Source organism: Protopterus annectens, chromosome 2.part2 (genome assembly GCF_019279795.1).
Source record: "Protopterus annectens isolate FY-2018-M chromosome 2.part2, PAN1.0, whole genome shotgun sequence".
Lineage (NCBI taxonomy): Eukaryota > Metazoa > Chordata > Ceratodontiformes > Protopteridae > Protopterus > Protopterus annectens.
The window spans coordinates 329,760,247-329,783,890 of NC_056730.1; the positions used below are offsets into that span (position 1 = coordinate 329,760,247).

Below are 23,644 nucleotides of genomic sequence, written 5' to 3' on the forward strand. Positions count from 1 at the left end.
GGACTCAGAGCCGAAGTCACAATCGGGGTAGTAGTCAAAATCAGATCCGAGGTCATTGAAGCCAATGTCTGTAAAGGTGGGGTCAGTGCCGAGGTGTCCAGAACCAGACTGGTCAGAACCGAAGTAATCAGTGGTTCAGTAGTCGGCAGTGCCGATCCCAGAACCGACAATTCAGACTTCCCAGAAACTGTGCTCTGCGCCAAAATCGGTGGCACCGAGGCAGCGAGCCGATGCTCAGAGGAAGATCTACAGGCCTTAGATTGATGATTCTTGCCCCTGTCACCGGCCGGTGAAGAGGGGTCTGAGTGGGGATGCTTCTTGTCCTTGACTGGAGGGGTTGAGACTTCCACAGAAATAGCCTCCGAGAAAGGAGAGGAAAGCAATCCTTTCAGAATCAATTTGTTGCTCCATTCATTCAACGTCCGTTGACTAAAACTCACACAAATATCACATTAGAGAGTCGCAGAAAGGTGTGAAACACCAAAACAATAAACGCATTTAAAATGCAAGTCGCTGTTCGGTAATTTACCACTGCACGACGTGCAGTGTTTAAAACCTGAAGTACCCTTTTTCTCTGACATACTAGCACTCACTCAGACAAAAGAAGGGAGGGAGAGAAAGGCAAGACTACCAGCAATGGTATGAAGAGTTACCACGAGGGTGGTAAAAAGTAAGGAAAGGCAAGAAAATACCAACAATGGTAAGAAAAGGAATACCTGTGGGTAGAGCTACACTATGAGAAAGACACTAGTAGAAAAATTTGTGGAGAAATACACAGTTTATATAAGTCAAAACAATTTAGCTGGAGAGTTTGGTGAAAACGCTGCTATAAGGCTGCGCAAACGAGATCTGAGGTATGGGATGAAGGGCATTGTGGGTAGTAGCATGGCTCGAGAGTTTGGTGTACGCTAGCTTGGTATTTGGCCGACTCGGTTCCGAGGGTTCGGAACCGTACCCATCATTTGAGGAATGAAAGAAGATTAACAACTTCAGATGGTAAATTACTGTGCATAAAACTAATTTATATCTAGTAAGTTATACTTTGTTCTGTGAATAGTACTAAATTAAATGCTAAAATGTTCATTGTAAAGTCGTACTATAAAATAGCTATAGCAGTTGAAAAAAATTAGGTGATATAAAACACATGGGAGTTGTTATTAGACTGCCTTTAAATGCCCAATAGTCTACAAGCAAATTTAACTTCTTAGCAAGCAACGGACGTGTCAGAGCATACTCTGTACTTCAAAGATTAATTCCTGAATACAACATCCTGAAATGTGTTTACAATGTCAACTGACATCAGTCATTTATTTTGCTAACTATACATAAATTTGTTAAATATACTATTTAGTAAGCTACAAATATTAACACAGTATACCTACATGTATGTACTACATCACTAAGATAAAAAGTATGTGTTTTATTTAAATACACAGTATGTTTCACTCAGAACCTTCAAAAACAACAATTTACTGAAATCACTGTTAAGCTCTTGGGTTTGTATTACTTCTTCTTACTGCTGTCCTGAACATTATTTCTCCTGTTTCTGTTCTGCATAAATTAATAATGAATTCTGCCTTTATACCTTAAAACTTTTTGTGAGTTTCTTTATCTCCTTAAAATCTGATGACTGTTGAGATAAACAGCAATGGAGAGTAGTGGTGTTTCTGAATTTATTATTGAGTATTATGATTCAGTAAAAACAAATATGTGTTAATATAAACATACATATGGTCAAACAATGTGAGTACAAACAAAATAACTGTGTATGACTACTGATTTTGTAATAATGCCACTAATGAAAATGCATATGCATTATTTTTGTATCACTGGCCAGGATCAGTTGGGGCCGACAGTAAAACAATGCAGTCCTGTATGTCAAATAGATAAAATCTGATACTCAAATTATATATATATATATGCATATTTATGCTTGTATCACAAAACAGTCAATGTTTTCTTGTTATGGCACTGTTATCTATTAATTCTTCAAAACTGACGTTAAGCACTAATAGTACCTGGCATTCTGCACCTCATGTATCAAATGTTTCTGTGTGTGTAGTTAAATACCTCTAAACATGCTGTAAAATTGAAAACACTTCATAACAATATGTTTTTAATGTAAAGAGGCCACTATACTGACTTATGTATCAGACATCAAGAAAAAACAGTCACTGATTGTCACTAAAAGTAAGCTAAAACTCAATATACGAGTATTTCTTGAATATGCCGAAGAAATTTACATACTAATTTGTGTGTTATGATCAAAGAAGGTACATTATATTCTAAAGAAGAAAAGAAGTTACTGTCAAGCACTGATACTCCCTAAAGTAAATTTTTCTTAATGCTGCCGTATAAAATATGTTGCCTTTCAATGCATATTAACCAACTGCGCAGTATGTGCCAAAAAAGAATAAATAAGACAACTCGGTTATAAAAAAATTATTTGAAAAAAAATAGCATTGCATTGTGGGTAGTCTACCATGTCCTGGTTGACAATCTCTCTATGCAGAATCTGTTACTGTAAATATTAGTATTTTCTGGGTTTACAAGTCTGCTTTTTTACTAAAGCATCAATATGTCAGTAAAAATATGAAAAAGAAATGACAGTCTACTCAGCAAACTGTATTACAGGCAAGTAAATAAAAAGATTCATGTGCACTGTTTAAATCAGTGCTGAAAGTCTGAATGAACACATATGAGTGTAAATTAGTCTCGACACTATTAATGACACATCCATCATAGTCATGTTCATATGTTTCCTAAGTATAATGACAGATAATCATCAGCTTCAGATAAGCTAAAAAGAATATGTTACATTCCTTGTGATACTTTCTGAAAAAGTAATCCAACATTTCTTACTTTATAGTAGTGGCCATCTTTGCTTCTGAAGAAATATGGACAGTTCTGGATTTTATCTGCTTTGACCTCCTCAGCTGTGGACAAATACAATGTCCAGGGGCCGGGGAGAAAAAAAAAGCCTTGTGGATTTTCCCCCCTTTCCAGCATGGAAAATTCCTATCAGCATTTTCATTCCTGAAATACACAGAGCTATTTACTTGCCTGAGGGGTACATCCCTCACCTATATTGTTCCTGTTGCTTGAAAGGTTCTGTCAATTCACTGGCCTTCATTCTTTGAAAGTCTGGGAAAACTGGTTGCGGCAAGTCATCATTCTACTATTTGCTATATGATCTGGGATGTATTTAAGGTAATTTCCTAAAAGAACCATCAGTCTGGTCATGGCAGTGACTGTCCTGCATAATGCACTGTTTAAAACTATGTTTTAAGCAAGAAATGCTAATAAACAAAATCCTTGTTTATGCATACAAAGTCATTGTGGCCTGCATTTGCTAACTGTGCAGTGTCCCAGTGTAAAAAAGGAGGGCCTGCTAAATTCTGCCTAACACCTGCTATGACATTGTTAAATGCAAAAGAAAATGACTGTTGTGGATATCATTCAAGTAGTCTAGTTTACAGCAACTGCAACAAGCTTAATTCCAGAATGCCTAAATCCCCATTTTCAGTAACATGTACATGAAAATTGTGCTGCCATATCACTACATATCCAGATGTTGTTGTTTGTCTTTTCGGCTTTTCCCGGTTAGGGGTTGCCACAGCGTAACTCCGGTCCGCTAATGATTGGCAGTCAATTTTTATGGTGCCGAGTTGCCAGCCCGACGACCAACCTTCAGCGAAGGTCTGTTTTGAATTAAGGTACAAAAGAAAAAACTTTTTTCAATAAATCAAGGTGAACAGCTGTAAGCTCTAAATTGCTAAAATTATATATTGAAAAATCACCATTTTTAATAATTTCCACATCAGTATTATTATTCCATATACATTCATCAGCACAGTTAACATCAAAATTATCGTTCATTAGTACTTCCTGTTGTTTCTCCCTTTCCAACCCTTCTCTTGATAGTTCCAAATGTCCATTTCCCCCCTGTACTTTTGCCCATTCTGATTCCTGAGACGTTCGGATCGTCTCGGTTCTAGGAGATTCTGTAAAAAATTTCCTTCACTGTTTTCATTATTTCTTCTTTCATTATTCTTACTTTTACTGTCTCTTACTGTGTTTACCTCGTATGTCTTATCCTTGCCTTTGGTAAAAAAATACCTCGAGGGGAATACCCTATGGTTTGCATAATCAGAAATGTCCCTCTGCAATTTACGTTGTTTTCTAACCATACCTTCTCTGACAATCATGTCCAAATAAATTAATACCTTTACTAATATTCATATTTAATTCTACAAAGTCACTTTTTAACTTTTTGAGTTTAGCTTCATTGTCCCTAATGATAATACTCATTAATTCCAGTCTTGTTTTATTGAAGAGGTCTGTAAGTTAATGAAAAGCTGCTGTTCCTTCTTCAATCCCATTTGGCAGCTTCCATATCCTTAATCCTTTCGAAACTTGATTAAGGGACGACTTGTTCAAAAAAGCATTGTCCATTTGTAGAGTTTTATATTTCTTGCAGTTACGCCCAAATGTTGCGATCTGCATTTTCAGGGACCCAGAATTGCTTACTTCCTGTTCCTGTGCATCAAAACTGAAAACCGGAGCAGAAAACCAATCCATTATTCCAAATGAGCCTGATGGTTCCTGGCTTGCCAATACCCCTTCAAATAAACTGACAGATAACCTGTGCATCATAATGGTTAAAACAGCAACCACCAAGACATAGACTTAACAAATGGCCTGCTCTTCATCTGAATAACAGAGTGCTTTTGCTGGCTCTGCATTACCAGATGGTCATACACTGATATGCACGGTTTTGTTTGTTGCTTGCCTGATTAACTCCAGGTACTGTTAAATGTGACATGACATAAGCCTTCAGATCTAGCACATTTCAATGTTAAGTATGGAAGCAAAGGCTCCTAAACTCAGACATGCAAATATACACGCACACACACACGTCTGTGTGTGTGTGTGTGTGTGTGTGTGTGTGTGTGTGTGTGTGTGTGTGTGTGTGTGTGTGTGTGTGTGTGTGTGTGTGTGTGTATGTATGTATGTATGTATTCCTTTTGCAAATCTTATTATCTCCAAAAGTTCCAGCAGATTAAAAAGGTGAGATTTTTTTTTACCTGACAGCCCACCTGAACATGAAAAATTGTCTTGATCTGAACACCTGCTTCAAATTTAATAACTACAGGTGTTCCCCTACTTACACATTTTCAACTTATGAACAAACTTGTCTGAAGTTCGACCAATGTGCAAGAAATGGCATTAGCGGTCAGTCTTTATCCTGAAAACAAACATAGCGCACTGTACTCCAAAGCATGAGAGAAAAGCCAATAGTAGTGGTGGTGAATGCAAGAAGCACCGCAGTATTACCATGGAAATTAAGGTGGACATTATAAAGTGAAGCGACTCGGGTGAGAAAAAACAGCAAACATAGCAAGTTCGCTTGGGATGAATCGTTCAACTGTTTCAACAGTTGTAAAAGACAAAGAACACATTATGCGACATGTGAAAGGTTCTGCATCAATACATTCCATGACAATTAGCAAGAGACGAAGTGTGGTAATGGAAGAAATGGCAAACTATTGAATGTGTGGACTGAAGACCAATATCAGCACCGCACACCTGTTAAAGTCTTAACTTAATTCAGCTGAAGGCTATGAGTCTCTTTCAAGATTTAAAGAATACACGTGGTGACTATGAGAGCTTTGGCGAAGAAACATTTATTTACAGCTAGTCATGGTTGGTTCAATTGATTTAAGGCTCGCTCAAAATTACACAACAAAAAGGTGGGTGGAGAGGCTGTTAGTGCATACATGACGGAAAAGGAGTTTCCTAAGTTATTGTCAGCAGTTACTGACGACAGAGGTTACCTACAAAAGCAGATTTTCAGTGTGTTGATGAGACAGGGTTGTACTGGAAGAAGATGCCTGAACATGCATACACTGCAAAAGAAGAGCAGTCAATGCCTGGGTTTAAAGCATCAAAGGACAGATTTACACTCCTTTCAAACAGAAACGCTGCTGGTGACTGCAAAATTAAGCCTATGTTAATCTATTACTCTGAAAACCCCAGAGACCGCAAGGGTGTTATCAAAGCATCACTTCCTGTTGTGTGGATGTCTAACTATAAAGCACGGATGACAAAACCTCTTTTTGAAGAATGGTTTTCCATTCCTTTTCATCCGAGATGGAAAAGTACTGCCACAATAAAAAAACCTGCCCCTCAACATCCTGCTTGTCCTAGACAATGCCCCAGGTCATCCACCATTCCTGGACAATTTTCATAACAACATCAAAGTCATGTACCTGCCTCCCACTACCACCACTGTCCTTCAGCCAATGGATCAAGATGCCGGAGCAACTTTTAAGACTTACTACCTGTGCAGAACTTTCACACACACTGTGAAGGAGACAGAAGGGGACAGTGGGGTGACAATGAGGGAGTTTTGGAAGAACTACAAAGTGGGGTGACAGTGAGAGAGTTCTAAAAGAGCTACAACATCTACAAGGCAATTAAGAACATTGATGCTTCCTGGCATGAGGTAAAGACTACCACCATGAATGGTGTTTTGGAAAAAGCTCTGCCCACAATTTACAAACAGTGTGAATAGAATTATAGAGACATTGACTTCAATGACTAACAAGATGGTGGAATTGGGCAGGCAACTCAACTGGAAATTGAAGAAGACATCCATGAAGTATTGGAATGCCACAGTAAGGAGCTAACAAGGATTTGATAGAGCTAGAGTCGCAAATGTCCCAGAAGGAAGTCATGGAGGAGGAACATGAAGCTGTGGAACCCAAAAAGTTACCTGTAAGCAACTGGCTGAAGATTTCAAGATGATTGAGAAGGCACTTACTTCTTTTGAGTCTCAGGAGCCAAACACTTTGTTAGAGTGAGGGTATTCTTAGTAAATGAATTATAGTACATTAAGGTAGAATACTAGGCCTGAATGTATGCATTTAGTTTCAGGGAAAGACAATTCATAAGAAAGGAAAGATAAAGCATGAGATGTGCAGAAATACATAATGTTCTTTTCTCAAGAGAAAGATGTATGTGCAATGGAATGCTAGATAAAGAGGCACATACAAGACAAGGCTTGGAAACCAAGGCTAAAGAGGCTTGAAAATCATAACAGGGTTTTGGTATTATTAGGAAATACTTCAGACATAGTCAGTGAAGTCAGTTAGTTTGGACTGACATACAGAAAATATTAAATATTCCACATTTCAGAATATGCTTTAGCTTTTAGACTTGTATATAAAAAGGGTCTCTACAATACAGATAGTGGAGCCTGAGTACAGAAGACAGGTCAAATAGATACTGTTTCAGTTTATATTATTCAGGAGAATCAGAATATATGTGCAGAAACTTTGGATATATTCAGCAGCACTGTTATTACTAACCAGCATTTCAACAGACCGTTACTGTTTATCAGCACTGTTAATGAAGACCGTATATTGTGAACATATAATGTTTGCAGAATTAATTCTGAAAAGTACAAAAGACTTGGCCCATAAATGAGAGACTGGCATCTGTTCAGCACAAGTCTGAGTAAATAAAGACGGTCATTCCTGTCTCATTTCAGTTGTTTTCAGTTTATTCCAGTATACTGCACTCTTACCAATTTGTTCACACTGAAAAGTTTAGAAAAGTGTGTGTAGTTATTCACAAAACTATGACCTGCTACAGGAAGATGTAGGACGATAAGAAAAAATTAGCTGTGCAGACATCTCTTCACAGATATCTCAAGAGAGCTGACGTGAGGCACAATACACAAGAACAAGAACCAAGGCCATTTTCATCCACAGGAGGTTCTTTGAATACTCCCATTTCCTGATGGCATTCCATCTGCACACTCATCACCATCCTTTACCTAAGCAATGGGTACAGTATTATACATTAAAGTACTGTTTAAGGTTGGTAAAAAATACACTACTGTCAAAAAATATAATATTACTGTCAAATGTTAGTGATGCCTAATTAAACACTCAACTAATCACCTTTGTTGTACAGCGTGATTATTTCTCTTTATGACTACAGTACAGTATTTTTATCTTTGTCATGCATATTTGTGCTTTTTGGTGGTTACTGACACAATTTTGGCTCTTTTTTGGTAGTTATTGGTACAATTCTGAGCACATTCCATTAATTGTCAAGGGTCTGTTGGACTTGCAAACATTTTTGATTTACGACAACCCCCCCCCAGGAATATAACCTGTTCATAAGTAGGGGAGCACCTGTACTTAAATCTGTGCTGCCATATCAAGAGCTTTGTGTCCACACTGCTTATCACAGTTCTGCTTGTCTTCATTAGAGACTTTAAAAATGTATTCAGTTATGTCATGTCATTTGTGCTATATTACAATAATACGCCCATCACACAGTAATAAGCAATTTATTATTTAAATAACTGACCTTAATAAATATGTCTTTTAGAGCTAAAACAGACACAAAGGCAGGAATAATGTAGTGGGAATGTGGTTAAAAAATGTATTTATTTTTTATTTAACATTTGTTTACTGGAATAGTCCAACTGGGTGAGAGTCCATTTTCAGCTGAGGTCCGGGGAGAAAAGCTCCAGTGACAAATTATAAGTAAAAGTAAAAATAATTAGAAAGCAGAAGATAAACACTTCATAAGATACAATGAGACATATTGATTAAAATAATTACAAAGTAAAACACATGTCAAAGGCACAAAGGGTTACATCGATTCCAAATTAGTACAAGAGCAACGTAGACTGCTGATAAAGTTGGCAGGTTGCTGAATAATGTAGAATAAGGGTGAAATAACACAGACAATAGTTCAGACAGTGCAGTAAATTAGGTAATTATTCATCAGATAGGAGGAGGACATGATCTACCAATTATATAATAGGGGGTATACTAGAGAGTGGAGTAGAGAAGGGAAGGGAGAGTGGGTAGTGAAGAGAGCAGAAGAGGGAGAAGGAAATGAGAAGAGAGGGAGGGCAGAGGGGAGATGTAAAAGTAGGTAGGTGTTTAAATTAGGAGAGTGAACTGTTACTGAAAAGAAGGGGTTATGGTAGGTAAATCATTTTATAATGCATTCAAGAGGTCAGAGCTAGTGACACAGAATTAGTTGGTACTGCTAGTTTATCAAAAATAGTGATGTGTGTTCAATACTGCTTACAGCTTTGTAATCTCAGACTGAATTCTTTATAACAATTGCAGTCATATTATGTTCTGTCTGTTTCTGTTTCAGGTAGCAGAAAGGCTAGAAAGCCTCTATTTGTGACAGTACAAATTCCAAGAACAAGAACAAATATATCTAGAAGAAAAATGATGTGCAGTGACACTTGACATTTTACTGCAGCTATTCTAGTATCACTGAATGAATTTTTTTATAATGCTATATGTTTAAGATCATCTATAAGTAATGTTTATTTGTGATTTGCAGAATGGAGCTGAAATGTTAGTTTCCTGACTTCTTTAATAACTGTACATGCTTACATATGTACTCTGGAACTTGTCTTAGATGCAGACTCACTGTTTTTGCAAGATCAAATGCGTCATCATTTATTGTTCTACTAGCACATTTGTTAGTTGAGATAAAGCTTGTCTAAGACAAACTGCTCAAAACATTAAGTACATTTGATGTAAAAAAAATAAAATGTAATTTCTTAGAAAAAAGTATGAATATCTGATTAAAATTAAGTGACAACTTTGTAATAATCAAAAAAACCTTAAGATAACATAAGTCCAACCCGTCGCAATTAGCCATAAAAGGTCAAAGGTACAGACTTTAAGTTAAGTGTTCTTTCAAGGTGACAGTATGACAGTTCTGGAATAATGCTTCCCTATTCCAAACAGGAAAATGGAATTGCTATTAGTTATTAGAGATATAAAATGTCATCTTCACTTGTTGATTCTGGTACAATACTGATCTCTGTTTATACCAATCTGATTGAATTCATTGAATTCTGCATAATGTATATTTTCTGTATATATTGCTGTAATCAAACAAACTAGATTCCTGCTTTTATGTATATATTCTGTATATGTTACTATATTTACTATCTGTAACACTGTTTCTGCTTCTGTACTAATTAATGTTTATATTTTTTCTGTATCTCGGAGCTTTTCTCCCCGGGCCTCCACTGAAAATGGGCTCCTTTAGGCCCAGTGGACTTATCCCGGTAAACAAATGCAATAAATAAATAAATAATCTGCTTTTCTTACAATGTCAGAATATTATTTCTTAATATTACTATTTCCATATCACCATAAATCAGTTTCACAATCCAAAGCATCTTCTTATATGGTCCTTGTTATGTATACCTCTCTGATACTAAACATTACTTCTCATTTCTTTATCACGTCTTTCTCTTTTTCTGGACATGATGGTCCCACTTCAGAATTATCACGTCCATAAACGTTCAATCTTTGGGTTAAGAGGACTTAAAATTCATTGTCAATGTCAGCTTATGCAAAATGATCTAACTGCAGCAAATCCTTCCTTTAGCTTACAAAACTCATAAAAATTCACCTTAAAATACAGCTACACATTACTTGTCCACAAAAAAGTATACTCATCAACTATCTATCATTCTCTCAAATTTATTTACATAGCAAAACAACTCAGTAGGCTTAAGAAAGGGGGTCTGTAACTTGCATTATCCATCTTTGTTATTGTTTGTTATACTGAACAAATACTAGCAGAATACAAAACTAGGTTGTTCTTTATCACCTTTTCATATTAACTTGCAATGAACTTTCAGTTGCTGTTTCACAAAAGCAAAACATAAAATGTCAAACGTTAAATCGTGTTTTTTTACAATACCAAGATTCAAAGATTCAAGGAAACTTTATTGTCATTTAGGACCACACAAGTGCAGCCTAAATGGAATTACAAATGTCAGCTCATGAGAGAAATGCAGTGCAAACAACATAGATACAGCGGTATCAGAGAATAACATAAGAAAGAAAACAACAAGACATATGACATGCAAGAGGTAGTTCACGTTACATAAACACATTCAATACCCATTATCCAGTGATAAATAAATACCCACCACCAAACCCCTACACTGTTAAGATAGAGAATAAATACAGACTAGTGAATAACAGCTGTTTAGTTAATGTATTGCACTTAACCTTAGACATGACTCAGTATAGCCATCATATTGCATAATAGTAATGCTGGCGGTAATTGCTCAGAGCAACAGGATTAAATGAAAAAAAAACACAAGACAAGCTAGTCAGGAATCAAAGCTTGTTTTTCTTTTCTTGAACATATGCTACATTTTTTATGAAGTTTTATGATGTGCATAATCCATTATTAACTAGTTCCATATTCATATCTCTCAAGCTTTGAGGACTAAAAAGCATAGATCTGGCTTTTAAAAATTACAGCAGGGGATCATAAAAAGGAGCACCTTCCCATTTTTAAAAATGCATTTCTCATTAGTACCAGACCTCATAACAATGTACATATTTATAAACAGGCCTGTCTTTATGAAAAAGTCAGTAAATCTAGGAGTAACAAAGCTTAACCTATGTCTGCATCACATCACTTAAGAGGTTTGCAGTTAACAAGGTACTCTATAATGCAGATACACTACAATGGGTCGCTCATTAGACCTGTTATAGAGTACAACACCCCTTTTGGTATGTACCTCACAAGACATCTACAACAACTGGAAAGGCCGCAGAAATACCTCACAAAGAGGATTACCTGCCTCAAACACATGCCCTATGCAGACTGTCTCAAAAAAATCCAGCTTTACTCCATCGCATATTGCCTACTCAGAGGCGATCTCCGCCTAACATACAAAGCTATGACAAACCCAGAGCTGTTGAACATGCTCCACTTAAAGAAATCCCAATCCCTTCCAGCTACACACTCTAGGGACCTAAACCTTGTCACCACAATAAACAGAACATGCTGGGGGGATACATTCCTGTCCCAGAGACTTCCCATACTCTGGAACAAACTACCTATCTATATCAAACAAAGCTCCTCATTAGCAGTCTTCAAGAAAAATCTTGATGATTGGATGGGAAATAGGAAATTCACCATGGGGATCACCTCTGTGGCTCTGTTTGACAGGGGCACAGGAAAATAATTTTCTTGGGTGGCGAAAGCCAGGGTACCTTTTTGGCAAGGCTTATATAGACCCCAGGGCCGATAGCCTAGTACCTACCTATGAACAACATTTCTATTTTTACTCTTTTGTTTTCATCTTTTGTCATTTCCTCTCATTTTGTTCCCAATCACTCTGCATGGGGATTTGATATGCTTTAAAAAATACAAAATACCTGATTAAAAATTTGTGCCGTGAGATGCAGTTCTTTATAGTCTTTTGCAGCTTTGTAATTTCACTGTAAAATTACATGTGCAAATGTACAAAGCGAATTGATTGCACTCAAAATGCATTCTGCACAGATGGCGATGCGTCTTCAAATAGGTAAAAGCATCATAAACTAGCAATGCATATTGGTTACCACTCTTTGTAACCAATAACAGGTTTCTACAAAGTTCCCTATAACACTGTACTTCTGGAATCTTTTTAAAACACTTTTTCCTGTTAGTTTATAAACAGATTAAGCACTTGTTTGTAATTTCCTAGCATGTCAACTTTAAACTAACGTGACAGTCTGAATTAATATAAGGTTTCTTTATGTGTCAGATTAGCATTAGTTAAATTACTTGACCATTATCACAAGCATATAAAATACCTTGCATTCTTTAATGTCCTAGGAATAGAACAGTTTGTCTTTGGCTAACTTAGAATGTGTACACGTAAACAAAGTATCAGGAATGCCTTACATGAACTTACAGCACCTTAAATGTGTTAGGTCATTTAAGTATGGGAAGCCTCCTCAAGCTGCAATTTATATAGACTTAGCATTAGCCTTTGATAGGGTCATATCAATAAAATAGAAAAACTAGGTACTGATGTAATACTGATAAGACAGATAGCTGTACGGCTTTCAAATAGTATATGGCAAGTATCACTCAGCAATTGGATGGGTGAAATTCTAAATTACAGTGAGGGTATTCCACAGGGCTCTGTCCTAGATCCATACTAGGGGTGTAGGGTGTATCTTTCAGATCTATGTCTTTCATCTAAGGTGTTCTATAGTCTGTATGCAGATGGCATGAAAATGCATACATTTATGACGTATTTTACAGATACAGCATGTCTGTAAAAGGACTTGATTAAATTGACCATTTGGGTACTGGAGAATAATATGCTGATAAATACATAAAAAAACTAAGCATAGATATTTTTGAGGCATAGATTGAAGGATGAATATTTAATACAGCACACAATGATTGAAACTGTAGCTTTATTTAAGGACCTGATTAGATCCAGCTTTGAATTTTTCTAATCATATCATCCAACTGGTTATGATAGATACAGGCTGTACAAAAAGATTTATAAAGTCTAAATAATCAGAAATGATTAAATCATTGTTTTATAAGTTACATAAGACCTAAACTAGAGTATGGAATAAAAATATGGAACCCTTATTAAAAAAAAAAAAAACATAAGTAAACTGGAAAGAGTACACAGCAGAAATACCAAGGGAATCAATGCATGCGAAAATTTAAGTTATTATGAAAGACTAAAATATCTAAATGTGTTCAGTATCTCATATAGGTATTTAAGAGGGGCCATTACTCACACATACAGGAAATGTACAGATAACCTCAAACCTTCCAGAATGTAGTTATCAAAGAGTAGTACAAAATCATCAGATAATCTATGTAGTAGGTTATACAGGAATGAGAGATGTACTAATTGGTTCTCTGAGACACACGGAATATACTTCCAAATTACAGTGGATATAAAAAGTGTACACTCCCCTGTTAAAATGCCAGGTTTTTGTCATATAAAAACATGAGACCATAATAAATCGCTTCAAAATGTTTCCCACCTTTAATGTGACCTATAACCTGTACAATTCAATTAAAAAAAACAAACAAATCTGTTAGGGGGAAAATATAAAAAAATAAAAAACATACAATAAGCTGGTTGCAAAAGTGTGCACACCCTTAAACTAATACTTTGTTGAAGCACCTTTTCATTTAATTACAGCTCCATTGCCTCAGCAACCCACCCCTCAATCAAAGCTGACCACTGAATGAAAGTAGTTGGTAAGCACAGCTGTCCAGCATACACCTTTATCCCCTGCACCCCAGGCAACAGTAGGCACTGAGCACTGGGATGGACATTGGGGCAAGTGTACAAGTGGCTAACAATGCCCTGAATTCTTGCCCCACATCTGAGCTGTGTCTCTCCATGGACATTACAAAATGGATCTGCCATGGCAGTGATATATGTACAGCCTGAAGTTACCATGGCCACTGCACAGATGATCAGTGTAGTATATGGACTGCATGATGACTTCAGAGAGGGCTTTGCCTTTTTAGGTAGCATTTTGGACAGTCAGTATGGAGAGTCTCTATCTCCCAAATCCTCATGTGCTGCTGCATATCATGGGAACCTCTGTGCTCATGGATGATCCTCTTCTACCTCCACTGGGTAATCCACTATTGGATGGTCGGGAGATGGTGTAGGTCCCGTAATGCCATGTCCTTCATGCTCACTACTAGTGTCAGATACACACACATACACACACACACACACACACACACACACACACACACACACACACACACACACACACACACACACACACACACACACACACACACACACACACACACACACGTGTACATGCTGAACCTACTCATGGCATGGCTCAACATTCATGCTCACACTTTACACTATCATCTATGCCAGTTGCAAATTATACCACTGACATTCCTTGGAGAAGACAATCCAGTGAGAAGGGATAAGGACATACACATGTTAGTGCACATTGCTCCTGAGGGTACCCTGGACTTCTCACAGAGAAATATGCAGAGTACAGCAACTTGACCAGGTGCTGTGTTCATCCACATGCCATCTGACCAACCCCCTTTCACCTCTGCACAATAGCCCACAGTGGAGACACCACCTCCTCCCTGCACAGTCGTTCAAGCTCACTACACTCACCAGGCCAAGACATAAATACTCTCCTACCCACAAATTGATCATTGCCAATCTCTGTCAATGTTGCCCTACTTATGATGACAAATGTGCCCTACCCTCATTGCTCTATCACCAGAATAGTTTGTCTCTGAAGCAAAGGGTGACCATTCCATTCACAGTACAGCATGACCTAGTTGCTACACTGCATGTATCTTTGTTACTCTGTTATGTCTAATCCGGCAACAGTTGTGAACCAGACACTGCTTTTTAGCCACTACTATGGTATACAGCACTCATCTGCCTCTCAAACAGTCATCCACAAATTTCTCATTAGGCAGCTCCTCTGTTGCTGACTCTGGCACATCCTCTCCCCTGAGGACAATATCTTGTACTACCTGTTAGCATACCAACAGGTTATTTGATACACTTTACACTCAAAGCAAATACCTTGCTGTACATTCTTCAAGGATACTGTGGTGTGCCACCAGAGGCTTCTTCATAGCAAAAGTGGGTCGTTGTCAGTCTGAACACATATTCAATGATATTTTGGATCTGCAACAATGCAGTCATGTGTGCAGTCTCCACCATGGCCTGTGGGTTTTGTAAGAGTGGCATTAGCCATTGCTCCAGGCCATAACTGCCATTACAAATAAAATGTCCCAGATGAAGATCACCATACACAAATAACTGGTATAAGTTACATGTGTGTCCAGTGTGGGAATCATCGGTACTGCCTGTGCAGTAAACCGAAGCATTACTTATGATATCCTGTGCATTCCAGACCACCTTGCAGCTGATGGAGTGGAATCACTTATGACTGATATACAGTGAACTAGGGTGGGGCATTGATGGCAGTTTGTGTGCAGTCAATGGTGCCAAGTACCCCACTGAGCCAGGCTATTTCATAAAACTCCAGAACGCTGTTTCTCTCCTCTGTGGTATGAAAAACTACATATGCTTCTCTATGTGCTGCTGCATGGCATCAAGAATCTGGTGTAGTACCTGTGAGACAGAAGCTGAGATAATCCCAGCATGTCCCCAATTTGATCGCTGGAATGTCCCTACAACAACTGTCTCTGTCAATCCTACACAAATCTTGGTGTCCATAGCACTGGGTATTCCAAATATCCCTGAGCTTGCATGTGAGAGTTACACATTTGTAACATTTCCTTTATGGTGCCTCTATCCACACTGAAGCAGTCCACTATTTCTGTGTCATGGACAGGAAGAAATGTCAGATAAAGTCAGATCCTCCTGCAAAATGTACAGCGATATTATGCGCTTTCTTGGCTACTGGCAGAAGATGGCCTCAAATATATGGTTTACCTTCATTTAGTTGAATGTTTAATATGCGATCATGCTATTGTGCAACTTATTTTAGTGAATTTGAGAATGTGTACGAATTAAAATGTCGAAAACAGTATAGCGGAAGTTCTTATTCGATCATTTTCGAACTGCAGCATAATATTAACACTTAGAAGACATTTCCAAATGTCTCCAAACACCCCCACACCCCCTGTTACTTTAATATACTAACTCAGAGATCACACTACAGTGAAGGAAAGGGTACATGTCCCGATCCCCACTATAGTGTGATCTGCACCCAGAATGCTGACTTTGAATGAGCAAATGCACACTGGCATTCGCTCATTTGAATTCCTAACAATGGAATTCGACATTCCCAAATCTTGCCGTTGTACTTTCGCAGTTTGGCGCGTCATACAACCGACTCATGACTAAATGAAGGTAAACCCAAATATATACATTACTGCTAATACTGCTGCTACCCCTAACATATTAGAATAGTCTCTGTCTCTGGGGTATAGGCACATTTGCAGTCACAGCTTATGGCACAATTTGTATGCATGTCTAAGTCTATCAGTTATGTTATTTATCCTTACTTGCATTAACTATTATCCTCACTATCACAATGTTGCTCATTTTCCATCTCATTATGCAGTCATTTGCATACTACACCAGCCATGGTATTTTGTAGCCCTGCATGACCAATCTAATTGCTTCTCTGAATTGCCCCTAGTGCTCACTGTGAAAGTTTGTCTTTCGTACTATATTTGCTTCTGAATTCTGGCCTGAGAGCCTGTTAAATATACATACACTCACGTGTGCACATACACACACAGACATATATTACATACATGCAGGCACAGTAAAAGAATTGCTTCTGAAGAAAGTGACTGGAAACCTAACAACACAGAACAATTGAAACACTGAAGACAGTCATTGGTTTACTTTACAAATGAAAGTAAACAAAAGCAGTTTCAATCTCCTTAATACATGTACTGGCTTAATTTAAACCCATTTTGCAGCCTGTTGTATTCTGCAAAAGAAAATTGTCACCTGATAATGTACAAATTTTAAATTTGTATAAGCAATCATATTTACACCTCGTCTCTTCCAATATCTGTTCCAGCCTAGCAGAATACTTGACACATTTATATAACCACTAGTCCAAAAGATTTACTTTGTACTCCTCAAAACAACTCTTACGATTCATAAAGCTTTACCTGTACTTTTTCTTTTCTGGCAGGAGTTTTATACTACCTGTAAATATTACCTCTGAAAATTACAGGACTATGTGAAAGATGACTTAGTTTTCAGTCAATATTCAGACTGGTCAGACACTTCTGTTTAAGTCTCCAGTCACTCAGTGAAGCAGATATATAATCTTTATCAAGAAAGTTTCCCTTCTCTCTATGACAAGGTGATAGATTTCTGTAAATATGTAAGACAATAAAATAAGGTGGTGAACTCTAATAACCATTTGTTTTGTGAAGGTGTATTACTAACTGATACCAATCTTTTAGTAGAACAATTTGCTAACTTGTTTCAGTGAGTTGGAGGGAGGGGAGGGATTATTTCTAAACAAAAAGCTAACATAGAAAAAGTCTGGGATGTGTGCATACCCTCATGTAACACTAGAATTGGTGGGGCAGGCACTGGGAAAAGTAAGACCTAACTCAGCACCAGGTCATGATGGTATTAATGGAAAGTTTTTGTCTTCTACTAAGAAAAGTATTAGAAAATTGTATATTTATTGCAGCAGTTTTTGGAACATGTGCTAACTCTTCCGCAATGGAAGAGTGTTATAGTTAACCCTATTACTATTAATAAGGGTGGTGATACTTACCCAGTGGAAAATTACATAACTGTTAGTCTGACAAGTTTAATAGGAAAGAGAGTATTTGTTTCTTTAATGATAAATAAACGTGAGCAAATTTGCCATGATATACATCAACGTGTTTTTTCTCCATGGAGGTCAACAATTACAAATCGTGTTGCCTTTTATTCTGATGTAATCAAAGCACTGGAAATGGATTTCAGTGTTAATGTGATCTATCTGTATCCATCCAAGGCTTTTGATACAGTCCCCCACTACCAAATTATCAATGCTTTAATGAAATGGAAGTTCAATGACTATATTATAAACTGGATAACAGACTACTTACGTAACAGGTCTGCTAGAGTTACTATCAAAGGGCACAAATCCAGAGGAATTAAAATCTTTCAAAGAAGTTTCACAGCAGAGCTCAGTCTTGGGACCATTACTCTTTCATATACTTATGTCATCATTTCCAGTTAATCAAGGGTGCTGGTTTGGAAAGTTTGTAGATGACATTAAGGTTATTGGGGTGGTCACTTCAATTACAGACCAAAATGAAATGTAGGACTATTTAGACGCTGTGCTTAAATAGTCTCAATTTAACAGGGTGAATTTCAGTTAAGTCCAAGTGTAAGGTACTGCACATGGATAAGAATAATTATTTGTATCCATACAAGGTGAATGACACTATTACTAAAGAGAGCCCAGATTACGAGGACTTGGGAATTGTTATCAACAATCAGTTAAAATGTGATGGCCAAGTAAATAAAACTTTAGGGAATATATTTTTTAGCTATAAGGACACAACTAAGAACAGTCATTTAAAGAAATGAAATGCTTATGTAAAACAATAAGACTCATTATGGAATAAGGCTTGGGTTTTTGTGTTTATACAAGAACCAATATTAGTATATTGGAAGAGGTCCAGAAGGTTTTTACAAGACATAGTTGGGGTTTTAAAACTGTATCCTGTGAAGAAAGATTAATTAAACTTAAAACTATTTTCCATATACTTACAGATTCCTGCAAGGAAACCAGATTTGGGTGTTTAAGAAATCCAGAATTTGTTTGTTTACAGGGAATCATTTTTTTTACATCACAGTAGTTGTACTAGGAACAAACAACTACTGCTTGATAATAAGGTTATCCATTCTAAGTTAGGTTACAATTTTTTCCAATGTAGAGTGGGTAGGAGATTCAATCTTTTGCAGCTGGAGATAAGACAATGTGACAGCGGTGAGGTCTGCAGTGGGAGTGACGGATGCATTTAAGGTGGAGGTGGAATTACATCAAGGATAAGCTCTGAGCCCTTTCTTATTTGCAATGGTGATGGACAGACGAGCTCAGACAGGAGTCCCCGTGGACTATGATATTTGCAGATGACATTGTGATCTGTAGTGAGAGTAGGGAACAGGTGGAGGAGACATTGGAGAGGTGCAGATATGCTCTAGAGAGAAGAGGAATGAAGATCAGCAGGACTAAGAGAGAATATATGTGTGTGAATGAGGGGGAAGATAGAGAATGGTGAGGATGCAGGGAGTAGAAGTGGCGAAGGTGGATGAGTTTAAGTACTTGGGATCAACAGTTCAGAGTAATGGTGAGTGTGGAAGAGAGGTGACGAAGAGAGTACAGGCAGGATGGAGTGGATGAAGAAGAGTGTCAGGAGTGATTTGTGACAGGCGAGTGCCAGTAAGAGTGAAAGGGAAGGTCTACAAGAGGGTAGTGAGACCAGCTATGTTATATGGGTTGGAGACAGTGGCATTGACAAAAAGGCAGGAATCAGAGCTTGACGTGGCAGAGTTGAAGGTGTTAAGATTTGCACTGGGTGTAACAAGGATGGATAGGATTAGGAATAAGTATATTAGAGGGTCGGCCCAGGTTGGAAGGTTTGGAGACAAAGCCAGAGGGGCAAGATTACGTTGGTTTGGACATGTGCTGAGGAAGGATGCAGAGTATACTGGGAAAAAGATGCTAAGGATGAAGCTGCCAGGTAACAGGAAAAGAGGAAGGCCTAAGATAAGGTTTATGGATGTGGTGAGAGGACATGCAGGTGGTTGGTGTGACAGAGCAAGATGCAGAGGACAGGAAGAAATGGAAACAGTTGATCTGCTGTGGCGACCCCTAACGGGAGCAGCCGAAAGAACAAGAAGAAGTTTAAAACCAAAATCAGTGTATGGGTTTGGTGAAAAGGATATCTGTATGCAATCTAGATGGAGAGAGGCCAAAGATGCTCTTGTACTTTTGAGGTTTATGGCCACTAAGTGAACCTCTTGCACTTTTTCAGGTAAAAAACAAAATGACACAAGTCCAAGCATAATTACGGGCTCAAATGACTAGTATTTTTTTCTGTCCCTATTTTGCAAGCAGAAATCTGATTTCTGTAATAATCATTTGTAGTTAAAGTGAAAATTAGATATCAAAAAGAAGTCAATTTCTCCACTCATTTCTGCTTAGCTTGCAACTTGTTCATAAACAAATAGTTTCTGTTTTGTTCCAGAATCTTTGCCTCCATTTCAAGACATGTTGACAGCTGTTATTTCTCGTACACATTTTATCTGCAAATATATGCTTCACAAAATAATAAGATTGCAAAAAAATAGGCAGTGGTTTGTCAGTGTATCACAGAAACGCTTTTTAAAACTTGTACATCATACTGTTTGCTTTCCGGAAAACTCTTAGCAAATATCTGTTCCTTATTAAAATCAACACAGATGCAAAGAAAAATCTGTTTCTTTAGTTCGTGGAATCAATTACAGTGAACTGTTGTTTTTTTTTTTTTTTTAACATAACATTTAAGCGTCACATTTTCTTTTCAGTATACTTGAAATGTCTATGCCTTCACAGAGATACACACGTTGTCGTGTATCCCACCAGCCAGTAGATGAAATTGTCTTGTTCAAACTTTTCCAGCCACTGTCTTTGTATTACTTTCTCAATGCCTTCTTTTTACCCATAAAATTTAACCCTCATCACTTTTCTTGGAAGCATTGCTCAGCAGTTTTTTTTATTCCTAATTCTTAAATTCTTTTTGCTCTACTTCCCTAAAACATATTTTTTTTTCTGTAAAGTGCGGAACACTTCTGACTTCCAGCTTACATGTTTGAAGAGGTGAAGGACACCACATTTTTTTTTCTCAGATTACACACTTCATGCAGTTTTCTAAAGAAATGTCTTACCTAAGAAACATAGCCGTCTCACTTCATTCATTCTATATGGAATCTTTAACAACTTACTGTAGTATGCATATATAATTACCTTTATATTTCTGTAAAGTATTTTTAAGTTGTAACCATTTGCATGATGTTAACCAGGTAATCTCTCAGAGTTGATAGTTCTATGTATTTTCATGTCACTGCATATTTATTTGATTGTTTGTGCATCTTATGAGCAGTTTTGGTACAGAATCATATAATTCAGATAAGACTTAACATAACATGTTAATATCAAATTATTTTACATAAAGCAGTTTCACAGTCTAAAGGATATTCTTATATGGTTCTCTTCATGTGTTCCTCTCTGTTACTAAGCAATTTTTCTCATATCCCTTGCCACAGATTTTCCTCTTGTTCAGGATAAGATGTTCCCCTTTCAAAATGAATGCTTCCACAAACTTGCAGTCTTTTAGTTAATGGCCCTTGCAATGTTATTGTTAATGTCAGCTCATACAAATGGAAATCTCCTAACTACAGTAAATCCTTCTTTTAACTTATACACAACATATAAAAATCTATTTTACAATACAATTTTGCAGTGTTAGCAATTGACCCAAGATATCACATGAGATCATTACTGGCCATTCTTGAAGACAGCATCCAAAACACAGTCTCCATACCATGAATCTGATTTGTCTTTAAAATATAACAAATTATCTGCTTGTCTAACATCTAAATGTAATAAATTCCATTTACATCCAACTAACTTGAAAATACTTTCTACATAGTTTTTCATATCTTTCAACTCAACAAATCATTAGTTGTTTCTAGTATCTCTTTCATGCCTCATTTGAGAATTCTAGTGCAATTCAATTGCTTCATTTTTAAGCTTTTGTGTACTCATATTAAGCCACCCCTTATGTGCTCATAATATAAGGAATAGCTTAATTTGTAAATCTTTCCTCGTTTCATGGACTTTAAACCCTTAGTATTTCTAATTAAAATATTACTGTACTTTTTTTGAGTTTATGTATATCAGACTTACAGTACACACAGAAAGTAGTGTCACATTCCATAACAGGTCTAATAATAATTTTATAGATCAGAATAAACACCATTTCATCTCTTGATGTTATTCTTCTTAACACCATCCTGACTGCAGAATAACTCTTTCCTAGACACTGACTTACATGCCCTACACAGCTCAAACTGCTTTCAATTACAATGCCTAGATCTTCAAACTCTTGACATTTTAATGACACAGGTAAACATCACATGTCCACAGAAAAAGAGTGACATACTCATCAATTGTTGAGACGCTCTGTGTGTGTGTGTGTGTGGGGGGGGACAAAAGCCAATTCTTTTTTGACCATGAAGCCTAATCATTTTATCCATTTCCCCTGTACCAAGAGTTGAGTAGTAGTTTTTTTTATTTATTTCTTTATTTAACATTTGTTAACCATGAAAGTCTGACTTGGAACAAGCCAATTTTCAGTGGAGGCCCAGGGAGAAATGCTCCAGATGCATGCCTTTGTAACATGGGAGGAAACCCACATGAACGGAGGGAGGACATGCAGACTCCGCACAGAAGGCACCCCAGCCAAGAATCAAACCGAAGAACCACTTGCTGTGAGGTGACAACTCTAGCTACCACTGCACCACTGTGCCGTCCAAGGCAGCATTGTCGGAAGTGGGTCAGCCTGAAGGTCCTGTGGAGTGGCCTCATCTTCCCTCCAACTATGCAGCTTGCAACAGCTGTCCAGCTAGGTAAGAGATGCAAGTACTCTCATGATCAACTATCCACAGGCTCAGTAATTTACAGCACCATTAGCACTCTAAACTTATCCAACCTTTTTCTCATGCTCCCCTACTAACCAGTAGGTTAGGCTGCCCCCTTCCCCTATGATAGATGAGCAAGCATTTGCTACTCAAGCCCATTCCTGACCTCCCTAACCTCTATGAACACAAATGACCTGGGTATTAGTCACAGTTTCATTCCATTAAGCTATCTTCATTCTGAGTAAAGTTACACTAATAGTAAAAACAAGCTGCCACTGTCCACTTATCGCAGTGCATCTTACTGGACTGTCTTGTTTCCTGTAATCCTGACAGAAAATATCAGGCAGACACCAAACTGGAAAGAAAGGAAATTGCATATTTCAAAGAGGACAAAATAGTAATGCCTTGAAAGAAGGACAAAGAAAAAAATGGAAGGCAGACAACAAATTTCAATAAACCATGACATTATTGAAACATTTAATAAGCCTGCATTATTAGCAAGTGAGACTGCTCATATCCCTCAGAAAACTCATGTACCTTCTGTGATAAGTGCCTTGGATTCTTCAGTTTTCATCTTAACCATATTCAGAAAAAGGTATAAGTATCTGATACTGGGTG

At 37.4% G+C, this 23,644-nt stretch overlaps 1 protein-coding gene across 1 annotated transcript in view; it reads right to left on the reverse strand.

Moving 5' to 3' along the window:
* Positions 1 to 23,644, reverse strand: part of CCDC125 (coiled-coil domain containing 125) — a 1,485,470-nt gene that overhangs the window by 1,355,685 nt on the left and 106,141 nt on the right. The gene's annotated exons all lie outside the window — the stretch shown is intronic.